This window comes from Macrobrachium rosenbergii, chromosome 12, assembly GCF_040412425.1.
Source record: "Macrobrachium rosenbergii isolate ZJJX-2024 chromosome 12, ASM4041242v1, whole genome shotgun sequence".
In the NCBI taxonomy this organism is placed as follows: domain Eukaryota; kingdom Metazoa; phylum Arthropoda; class Malacostraca; order Decapoda; family Palaemonidae; genus Macrobrachium; species Macrobrachium rosenbergii.
The window spans coordinates 30,568,884-30,581,383 of NC_089752.1; the positions used below are offsets into that span (position 1 = coordinate 30,568,884).

Sequence of the window (12,500 nt, forward strand, 5' to 3'; positions counted from 1 at the left end):
GGTTGCCTGCGCTCAGCCCGGAAGCATGTAAAAAATGAGAGAAGTGAATGGGAATCAGGGAAACGGTAGGAGACAGAAAATTCCAGACACCGATGTTAGGGGAAAAAAAATTCCAAGAAGTTGACAGACTTACGTATGCTGACGTTGCAACTGCTAAGGTCATCAACGCTAGAAGAGGGTAGGTTTCAGAGAGCGTCAGTAGAAAAAAGGCAGAGAAAGGACAGAAAATAATCGAGAGATGAGGTAGAGGCAAATCTCTTATCCGAATGCCCACATTCTAGTCTGGCTTTCATAAAATGGAAGTGCTCTTCTTAAAATATAATTTTTTCTGCTTCTTAAAATATTACTTTCTCTGGCTGTCACAGTGTTACCTCCTTCGAGATTCGAGTGCCTCTCTTCGTTTGGAGCTGAGTTCCAGTTTCTCCCTTTGCCATTCTTATCCAGGTTTCCATCGGGCTTGAGTTAGATGGGGGCTTTAGACTGTCAGCCCGATCAGCCTTTAAGTTAGGAGCGGCCGTAAAGTAACGTCTTGTTCAAATGTTTTCTCAGAGAAAGGTTCTTGGTAGTTTCATGTCGTCATATCTATAGGGTTATAATTTTCATGAAAATTCAAATCCCCCGAAAATTTGAACTGAAAGATAACATAGGCATCCATTTCTCATATAGGTTTTCATGTGGTATCAATGACCTTTGTTGCTGTGATGCCAATTTGCTTTCGATGAGTAATTTATCGTTTTCAATAAGACGATTGCTGAGACTCATGGCTTTCTTCAGTACGGGTTGCTACTAAAGTATTTTTTTTATTACTAATAATTAGTTGTTATTCTACCCTTTGTCATGTAATCTTTTGTTATACAACACAGCAACCTCTCTCAGCATAACTCTTTCCTTTCGCCCTTCCAACCAATTAACTGCCTTATCATCTACCCTTCCTCAGCCAGCTCAACCCTCTACGTTCTCTACCGCTGCGTCCCTTCCTCCTAGCTTCCCACTTCTTCCTGGCCTCTTCCTCTTCTTCCTGCACTTATTACCTACTCTTATACCCCCACTTTCAGCAACCACATTCCTCCCTACCTCCTCTCCATCTTCCCTGCTACATCTTATTCCGAATCTAATTCGTAATCAGAATCGTATTCACAGTTTAAGATAGGGTTCCAGGTAATCAGATATTGGTCTCAGTATAGAATTCCAGTCCCTCCGGAAATGGATTGGAGTTGTGGTGGTCGTTATTAAAGAAAGTTCTGAGTGATGGGAAATTTTATTATTCCCATCATTCCGTGGTAATGCTTAGCAATAATCTTGTTAGCATATTTTTACATCTGTTTATTTGCTTATTTTTCTATGTGGGTGTTTTGATTAGTGTAATTATCTATACTTCTTCATTCTGCTGTTTATATATATTTATGCTGGATAAGTTTATTCGTACGATGGAGGCACATGTAAACGAAGCAACCTGCTGTATTATGCTCCAGAACGTGATAACATTTTTCAAGAGATTGCCTCGTTGTTAAGGAACTATGTGTTCATGCCTTTTATATTTGATTTTTTTCTGATATTCATATAAATCGGTAACATGATTGTAACACTCTTGGGAAACCAAAGCATGAAGAGAATTTGAACAAACCGTTGGACCCGAGCAATACTGATTTATCCAGCTGGAAATAATATAGTTAAAGTAAAGTCGGTTACAGTACGTCTTTGACATGGTCATTACAGCGTTTCGTGAGACATGTATAAAAATGGAGAGAGAGGAACTTATGGCCGTAGCCCCAGTGCGCGTAAAATATTTATATAGGAAAAGAATTAAATTAAAATTCATTGCTCCGTTCTTGTTGCCTCTCTCGTTACTCGCGCTCGACGGAAGTTGAAGAAATCTTGCAGCCAAACTTTGATGAGAGTTTCATTAAAGGGTAACTAATAAAAATGCTGTTTCCTACGAGGGCCGTAGTCGAATACACTACGTAAAAGACTCGGGGAAAGTCGAGATAAATCTGAATTTCAGCAAGATATGTTTTATAAGAAAGTTAGGGCAATGAAAGCAACTTGAGAAGATTGAATGAAAAGAATGGAGGGTTGATCAGAAAGTAAATGATATATCATGGGATATTGTAGAAAATGAAGAAGATCGTGAGATCTTAAGAAAATTAAATGGCCAAGGAGTAATTTTTTGGTTATCTGTGTGGTCCTGCGTGGATCTTTCTATTTTATTAAGCAAGTAAAAAAAACACATGGAAAAATCGAAGGGTTACTTTGGAAATATATGAAAATCAAGAGTGTTCGTCTTTCTCCTTATATCGCAACAATTCAGCCTTGATATGGGTAACTAAATTATTTCCATTTTTACTAGTAAAAGTAAGGTGACAAGGGCTAACGGTTTTTATGGAATTAAAGGGAAATTTATTGCTGATATACAGCATTTGTATGTATATGATATGTATGCATACATATATATGTATATATACTCGTACATACAGTATATATATAGGGAGAGAGAGACAGACACACACACATGCACACACACAAGTTGATTAGCTTCATTTGGGCCATAATAAATCCTAGAAGCTTGCTAATACATACACGGTAATAAAACTGTGTTTATGCTTTAATCGTAGCTGTTGTCATTACATTCATCATTAATGAAAATTAATTTATATAATTTATTAAATGCCAAAATGGGGGGAAAGTCTGCGGAGTGTTCAAACAACAAGCACCGTGAACTCCCCGACTTACTTGACTGAATCTTAACTACTGTAGTTAATCTATTATGTATTTATTAACTTATTACGCAATCGAAGTACGCATGCGCATATTAGCCTGCGTTTATATTTTGCAACGGAATCGTCATTTTCAAGAATTTTATATAGAATTCCGAGCTTACTTCTTTAAAATTATCTAATTTACATTAGCTCAAAATTAATTTCTTTAATGCAGAAGGAACAGGCGAGGTAATTCCCTCATTGAGGCCATCCAACCAACCGGTTCATTTCAAGAGAATAAGCGTTTATGACCATTCTTTGTTAAGTGATGGCAATCCTTCTCCCTCTTAAATGAAGTATGTTAATCGACTCTGGACATGAAGGGGAATGCAGAGAATTTAATTATAGAATTAAATGGAATAAATGTCTTATCAGACTGGGTTACTTCCCACGTTGGTAACTGGAACAAGATAGTGATATTCAAGATCGTAAAGCTCTGCAGACTCTTGTCTTATTCTTGGACTTATACTGTTCATCTTACCTTATTTTATTGTAGAGATTTTAATTGAATTGTGTTTGTATGCATATATATATGTGTATATATGCACATATTTATATATATAATTAGAGTATATTGTATATATCCACAAATACATATACATTCTCTCTCTCTCTCTCTCTCTCTCTCTCTCTCTCTCTCTCTCTCTCTCTCTCTCTCTCTCTATATATATATATATATATATATATATATATATATATATATATATATATATATATATATATTTTTTTTGTGGCTGTGGCTAAATGGTGTACACATGGTTCTTGGTTGCTGGGTCCCTTGATCTCTCCCGACTTACCATCTACTAGTAACCGCAGCATTAAAAGGGTACCGCCGCTTGTTGTGGTAAGGAAAAAAAGGGCTAGGGGATAGGGACCTCATCCTTAAAAACTTGCTGAGATACCAGTAAGCTCTACCTTTCTAAGATATTTGGCTCTATTGGTGAAGAAGGCCTATGGTAACAAAAGAATAAATTAAGTTTATATATATATATATATATATATATATATATATATATATATATATATATTTTATATATATATATATATATATATATATATATATATATATATATATATATATATATATATATATATATATAGTAGTTAGCCCAAAAAACACCAAAACCAAAGTATGTTTTTATGGACTACCTTTCTTATATACATACGTACTGTACGTGTATATGTATATATACATATATATATATATATATATATATATATATATATATATATTTATATATACTGTATATCATATATAATTGTGTGTGTGTGCTTGTATATAAGAAAGGTAGCCCATAAAAATATACTATATATATATTTATATATATACATACTGCATATATATAATATATATATATATATATATATATATATATATATATATATATATATACTATATATTATATATATGTGTGTGTCTATGTATATAAGAAGGGTAGTCCATAAAAACTTACTTTGGTCTTTGGTGTTTTTATGGGCTAACTTATATATATATATATATATATATATATATATATATATATATATATATATATATATATATATATATATATTTATATATATATATATATATATATATATATATACACAGTAATAATATATGTATATATACCTATGTATATATATAAATATATAAACATTTATTTATTCTTTTGTTACTATAGGTCTTTTTTCACCAATAGATCTAATATCTAGAAAGGTGCAGCTTACCGGTATCTCAGCAAGTTTTTAGGGATGAGGTTACTATCCCCAGCCATTTTCCTTACTCCAACACACGGCGGCACCCTTTTACAGCTAGTAACCACTAGTAGATGGTAAGTCGGGAGAGATCAAGGGACCCAGCAATCAAGAACCATGTGTACACCATTCAGCCGCAGCCAGAGAAACAACGCCTATATATATATATATATATATATATATATATATATATATATATATATATATATATATATATATATATATATGTATAACTGAATCATCGAAAATATGGAACGTGATGAATATATAAATGAAGATAAAATCCACGAAGGAAACGGAAACACTGGAGTACTGCGAGGCCTTTCGACACTAGGTCCTTTACTCCAGTGTTTCCGTTTCCAAACGGAAACATTGGAGTGCTGCGAGGCCTTTCGACGCTAAGTCCTTTACTTAACAGGAAACACTGGAGTGCTGCGAGGCCTTTCGACGCTAGGTCCTTTACTTAGCAGCAGCACTCCAGTGTTTCCGTTTCCTTCGTGGATTTTATCTTTATATATATATATGTGTATATATATATATATATATATATATATATATATATATATATATATATATATATATATATATATATATATATATATATATATATATATATATATATATATATATAATCAACACGCAAATCACGTGTGGAACTGAAATAAATTTCTGACTCACATCAGGATCGAACCCAAGTCCTTCAATTGAATGGCAAGGGCACTGCCCACTAGGCCATACAAGTCTAAACGAAGTTGAACCTGAGAGCAACTGCACCCAAGGAATTACCCGGGCAAGCTAACTGCTTGCATACCAGCAAGTTTTCCCCAACTTCCCGACTCAGCAATGACCCAATTGACAGCATTTCATTCGAATTATCCCTTCTGAGTGAACAAGATAGAAATAATCAACACACAATCACGTGTGGAACAGAAATAAATTTCTGACTCACATCAGGGTCGAACCCAAGTCTTTCAATTGAAAGGCAAGGGCGCTGATCACTAGGCCATACAAGTCTAAAGGAAGTTGGAACCTGAGAGCAACTGCACCCAGGGAATTACCTGGGCAAGCTAACTGCTTGCACACCAGCTGCGTCGGGAAGTTGGCAGCGCCCTTTCCTTTCAATTGAAATACTTGGGTTCGATCCTGATGTGAGTCAGAAATTTATTTCTGTTCCACACGTGATTGTGTGTTGATTATTTCTATCTTGTTCACTCAGAAGGGATAATTCGAATGAAATGCTGTCAATTGGGTCATTGCTGAGTCGGGAAGTTGGGGAAAACTCGCTGGTATGCAAGCAGTTAGCTTGCCCAGGTAATTCCTTGGGTGCAGTTGCTCTCAGGTTCCAACTTCTTTTAGACTTGTATGGCCTAGTGGGCAGCGCCCTTGCCTTTCAATTGAAAGACTTGGGTTCGATCCTGATGTGAGTCAGAAATTTATATATATATACTGTGTGTATATATATATATATATATATATATATATATATATATATATATATATATATATATATATATATATATATATATATACAAGGTGTTTCAAAATTAGAGCCCCCCCCCCTTCTACAGCATAAACTAAAATTGATATGGACAAAAACAAAAGTAATTCAGAACATGTATTTATTTAAGTTTCTCTCTGAGTATTTAATATTTTGTGTGGCCTCCATCTACCTGTACCACAGCCTGCATTCTTGAGGGGTATGATTTCAGCAAATCACAAAAAAGCTGAAACTCAAACTCCATTTCCCTGAGCACTTCGGTCACCTCTCTTCGCAGGTCGTCGAAGCTTGGTATACCATCATAGTTCATTGTGTGTGCTTCAACACGATCCTTTAAGATACTACCAATGTTTTCTCACATACATTAAGGTCAGGCTCCACATTAAGGTCAGGGGAGCTACCTGGAAATTCACTTGACGAGAAGAAATTGATATCACTGTTTCGAAGCAACTCCCGTGTCTGAAGAGCCTTGAAACATGGTGCCTTATCATGCAAAAATGTGACTTCTTCAACAGATAACACATTTTCAGGATCTTTGAGGAAAAATACTCCACCAGTAAGCACAATTTCTCTGAAGTATTTGCCATTCCATGACTGTCCTTTTTCTTTGATGATCCACATTAACCGTTTGGCTGTGAAACAGAGAAAAATTCCCAAACATTCAGGAAATTTCACAACTTGGCGATAGCGCACATCATCACTGATATCATCCAACTTTGTAGCCCAAATGATGTCATTTTTATGATTTGGTTTCCTGACTGTGTAAATGAAGAATTCATCTGATGCGGCAACATGGAGAAAGTCAGCTTCATCCCAATCTTTAAGAAATGAACCACAAAACCATGCACGGTCTTCTCTCTGTTGCTGAGTGATGTTGGGCTTGCTGATAACATGAAATGACTTGATACCAGATTTTTTCAACTGACAATATACGGCACTATAACTTCTCTTCTTTCCCCTTTTTGTTTCTAGTTCAAGCGCCAATTTACGTAAAGACTTTCTTGGTCTACCCACTGCCTCAGCTATGATGTCTTTTGACTGCTGAGAAAGGACTTCAGGCCTTCCAAGATTCTTGCTCTTTTCGCAGTGACATTCATATGGATATTTGTTTCAGTTTCTTTTAACAAAGGATTCATTTCTTTTAATGTATTTAGCTATCCAGGAATGAGAAATGAAGGATGCACCAGCATCCCTGGCCTCTCAGAAGGTTATAGCCTGGATTCGGTCAATCCATCTGATTTCCTCCGAGTTGTTAGCCATGGCTTTATCTAACTCCGTCATTCAGTCTGAAAATACAAGAAATGTAAAATGAAAAATAGCTTAATAGAATCGTAAAATAATGCACTTGGAGATAGGCTATAGCAGAAAACTTCATAACTTTCCATTTGTTCTGTGGAGGGCGCCTCTAAGTTCGAAACACCTGGTATATATATATATATATATATATATATATATATATATATATATATATATATATATATATATATATATATATATATATATATATATATATATATATATATATATATATATATATATATATATATATATATATATATATATATATATATATATATATATATATATACTGTATATATATATAGAGAGAGAGATGTATATTTACGTGGATATATATAATATAACTATATATTTATATATATACACATATATAATACACACACATATATATTCATGTATGTGTGTGTGAAAAAATATGTATATATTTTTACCTGTATTTAATTATTTTTTATTTATTTATTTACTTCTTCATACGTGTTACGTGTTGCCGAACAAAATCATGTACTCGTGGTTATTAAAAGCTTCAGGGAACTAAAAAATTGAAGGAGATTTCATTAATTATACCTACTCATCCCTCTCAATGGCTGTTCGGATTTTTATATAAACGAAACGGCATATTATTATGGAAATAATTATCCTGTCTTGAGGATTATTTCTACAAAATCAGGTTACAAAACTATCCCTATAGGTAGTAATAGCAATCCTGCTTATGTATTATGCTCTATGGAACAACTCGGTAAAAACTACTGAATGACTTGGGAGTAACCCTCTGACGGACAGTAACGAATAGACTGAAAACCCTTAAAAGAAACAAAAAAATCTGCGCCCCACTTTTGGTAAAATGTTAAGAGGCTCAGCTGGGCCGGGGCACAAAAGAACTTTGATGGTACTTACCTGGCATAGTTGGGGAAAGACTGGCTGAGAGGTCAGACCCGATGCAAAGTATAAAACTTGCATTTATTTTTGCCCAAACTAAAGCGCTTGCTTTTGTATCCGGTTGAATAAAGATCGATCTTGCCGTTCTTTTAGGATAGACTACACAATTAAATGGGAATAGAAATTGATCTTATAAAATATTAGATAAAAATGCTACAAAATCTAGAAGTTAGGAAAAGTTGAAAATGTAATCTGTTGTTGAATCAAGAATTCCATTTCAGTTGGTATTCAAAACCTTAGGAGCTGTAGACGTATGGAATTTATGAAATGAAAACAGGAGGTTGGAATTAGACCTCTTCTCGTCTAGGTTGGATGTACTGTGTCCAAAGGTCCGTATGAGGCCCTTTATTCCATTTTACACCTTACCAGAGCCCTTGCTGGCATAAGGGCGGTTTCAATGTTTGTGCTCCAGTGTTTAGAAAGGATCCTGAGTTCGATTCTTGAGTAATCCGGAACGCTTTAGACACTCCTTTAAATCCCACCGTGCCTCTGTTGTCGTAAACAGTGAATTAGATACTTAGTAGTTAGTCAGCTATGGTGGGTTCTAACCAAAGTGGAGAATGGCACGGGGCTATCAGCCTCATCCCAGAAAAATCGTCCTGAGAACCGGAATGTGTATTGTGAAATATATATATATATATATATATATATATATATATATATATATATATATATATATATATATATACACACATTCACATATATTTATATACTGTATATGTGTATGTGTATGTATGTATGTATGTATGTATTATATATACATACATACATACACATATATGTATATATACATATGCATAAATGTGAGTTTGTGAGAGAGAGAGAGAGAGAGAGAGAGAGAGAGAGAGAGAGAGAGAGAGAGAGAGAGAGAGAGAGAGAAAGCAGGTTCTCAGAGTAAGGGAAAGGGAAATAGGTTTAAATTTTACTGTCACTATGTCATCAAAGGCCATCGATGTCAGTACTACTTGGTAAAGTGAATCATGAAAGAAGAATACTGGGATGATAAGTAAGTATACCTTAGTTTAACCAGACCACTGAGCTGATTAACAGCTCCCCTAGGGCTGGCCCGAAGGATTAGACTTATTTTACGTGGCTAAGAACCAATTGGTTACTTAGCAACGGGACCTACAGCTTATTGTGGAATCCGAACCACATCATAGCGAGAAATTAATTTCTATCACCAGAAATACATTCCTCTAATTCTTCATTAGCCGGCCGCGGGAATTGAACTCCGGCCCATCGAGTGACAGTCTGAAGCTCAACCGATTCGGCCAACAAAGGGCTTAGACTGGGATGATAAATTACATGCTTTGCAGAAGAATAACTTTTGAAATAAATTTAAAATTGCCAGTGGCATCCTGTAAAACATCCTCATATATAACTTCATCATACATAACCTCATATACAACATCTCCAAGTATGCTGGTAAGGATGTACCTATTATCCTCCCACGAGCCTCAGTGATCAATCGATTTCCAAGATCCACAAAGCTGGGGCAATCAATTAACAAAAATCTAAAGGTTGAGAGGACCAAGTCATCATTACCTGACGGCTTGGGTTCGTCTGCCATCAAGTGCCCGAGTGTGTTTCTATGGAGATGTACTGGTGACCTCGATCAGCTTGTTTTGATCTACCGTTCCAAAGGATGATTGACTAACAAAATTTAGGCTTTCAAACCAAGCACTGAAGGGGCACTTTCGGCCATTCAGCGCTAACAACAGGTGAAAAGAGGGAGCTGGAGTGGTTGGACAGCAAGATGAAGAGGTCCAGAATGTATAAAGGAAATAAAGTATAAGGAACTAAATATGGAACTGGGATAAAACTCCACAGTTGCCTTCGAAGTAACAGAGGCGTTGGACAGCAAGACTGAAGAGAGGAAGTGCGAATGACGGTAAAGTAAAAGGCTGAAAAGTGGATGCAGCTTGGGGCCTACGGGACGCTGCGAACACCCTTTAGTAATGCCTCGGTTCCAAAGGTGACGTATGTGACACAACAATTGTAGCATTGCAGAGGCTTTTGTCTGGATGAGCGTACTATGTATTCCCTAATTTCCGAAATATAAATGGTGAGGTACATCATAATACTCAAATTTAATGATGGTGATTGCAGTTCTGGGAACTTTGTACTTGTTTAGGGCAAACGTCTAGTAATTCCACATTGGCAAAGTCTTACAAATCGCTGAAAGCTACCCCACTTCCTTAATTAAAGTTCGGATGAGTATTGGTACCTAACAGCGCCTCATTGTCATCAATCTTTATGAGGCTGTGTTCTTGATTTGTCAAAATGAAGACAGATTTCTGGCCAAATTGAGAAATGTCACCATATGGGGTAGTGCCAACATCCCTTTGTTGGTGCTTACTGAATTTAGAATAATCAGAATTATTCCCTCCCCCCACCCCCCATCGCGCCTCTCCACCGTCGCTACAAGCCACACTGGGGACTTTTGATGTTTAATTTAAAAGGCCCTCGGATGCTTTTTCACACCAGCGAGCTGGACGAAATTATTTTATTTTGTATCTGATGCAAAGCTCTGTTGATATTAAATCATTATTCATTATATCTGATGCAAAGCAACTTAATTCAAGGCCTCTTGGCAAATCCTCCCTGAAGTTCATTCGTATTTCTTAAAGTCCTTATGATTTAGGAACCATGACAATAGTCATGTAATGATTTTGGTTCCTATTCGCATTGCCCTTAGTAATTAGAAAGGTTGATAAGTCAGTTTCTACTTCTTTCCTATAATTCTGTGGAGATTTTTTTTTTTTTTAATTTACAGAATAGCTAAAATTCTTAACTGTGACTTTGCTTACACATTATTTGGAGGATGGATTCTGTCTGTTTTTTTTTCTTTTTTTTATTGAAATGGTTGCGGTCATCTGCATCCAATGGTCATACCTTGGTGTTCAAGACCTTAGGGTTTCTCATGGTGAAAGAAAGTCATAGAGAAAATCAGCAAAAATGAAAAAGATATATAAATATTGTATGAAGATCTTGAAAACCTAATTAGCCTCTATAAAGTTTATTCTTCCACTAATGACACCAGTGAGAGCAGATTCCCAAGTAACCATCCCCTACCCGACCCCTGAGGGATAGCAACAATATAATTAGGGTTGCTCAAGCTTATGCAAAACAGAGAATATTACAATCATCCCACTGTAATTATCTTGGCGGGCAGGCCGGAGAGAATGCCGGGAGTCCTGTCCCAACACGTAGAACATCTTAAATCCACGGGCCTGTTCTGAGGAAAATTCTGCCTTTGGTACATCAGCATGAGTAGTCTTAGGTCCAAACATCGTCGGGTGGTTGACGATAAAATTACAGATCCCATTATTAACTTTAGGTATGAACTCCACTCCCAATGATACGTTTTCCTATTCGTCAAAACAAAATGCCTCTGACAGTGGAAACATCCCCACCACTTAAACCGAACTTAATCATTAATATATTACACCCTTGGACTCGACCCAGGGAACGAATTCCGGGTGTTTAAGATCCTCTCGCCGAATTAAGGTACAACTTCGTCGAGGGTGTCAGAGACAGAATCAGAAAGAGAGACAGAGTGAATGACCTACAGAAATTACAAAGTGAGATTTCTGTATTCTACCCTAATAATTACTGCCAATTTAGCCAATTAGCAATCACATAATTCATTTTAAAAAGCTCGTAATTCGGATATGAAAAATGCAAATTACTCTCTTTGAAGAAAAAATTAGAAAAAGATGTTTAATAAAAAATAAAATGAGACATGAGAAAAAATATTCTGGGGAAAAAGATTTAACTCCATTCGAGTCTTAGACGCTTGTCCAAAGCATTGTTGATATCATCATTATTATTATTAATAAGCGGAGATACTTATACGAAACACGTTTAATGTTCCGTTGACTTCCTGGGTAGGCATTCGTAATATAAAATATGGAAAAAGAGACAATTATAACTAATAGCAAAGATGTAAAAGAATAAACAAGCAGCACTGCAACAGCATTTCAGATACGTGCCATAACATTCAATAAAGTACCATTATCGAGATGGCACGGTATTCAGCGCATGTTTATGGCACTTCAAAATAAAAGTAAAAAAGACTATATACAGTCGAAATTATCAATCCTCTCAGGAGCGTACCTAAGGGGAAGTAAACAGCTGTTTACTAAGAGTGTGACATCTGTTGTGTTTTATGGCGAAATTCCCGGGTTGCCTCGACTCGGGAAACAAGCAGAAAAGATAGAAAAATAAGATTTTGTCTCAGTCATTTTCTTCACGTCTACTCCGCATCATCA

General features: G+C 35.8%; 1 protein-coding gene across 1 annotated transcript in view; it reads left to right on the forward strand.

Annotated features, from left to right (window-relative positions):
- LOC136844493 (zinc finger HIT domain-containing protein 1-like) overlaps nucleotides 1-12,500 on the forward strand; it is a 320,239-nt gene that overhangs the window by 96,881 nt on the left and 210,858 nt on the right. The window lies entirely within an intron of this gene.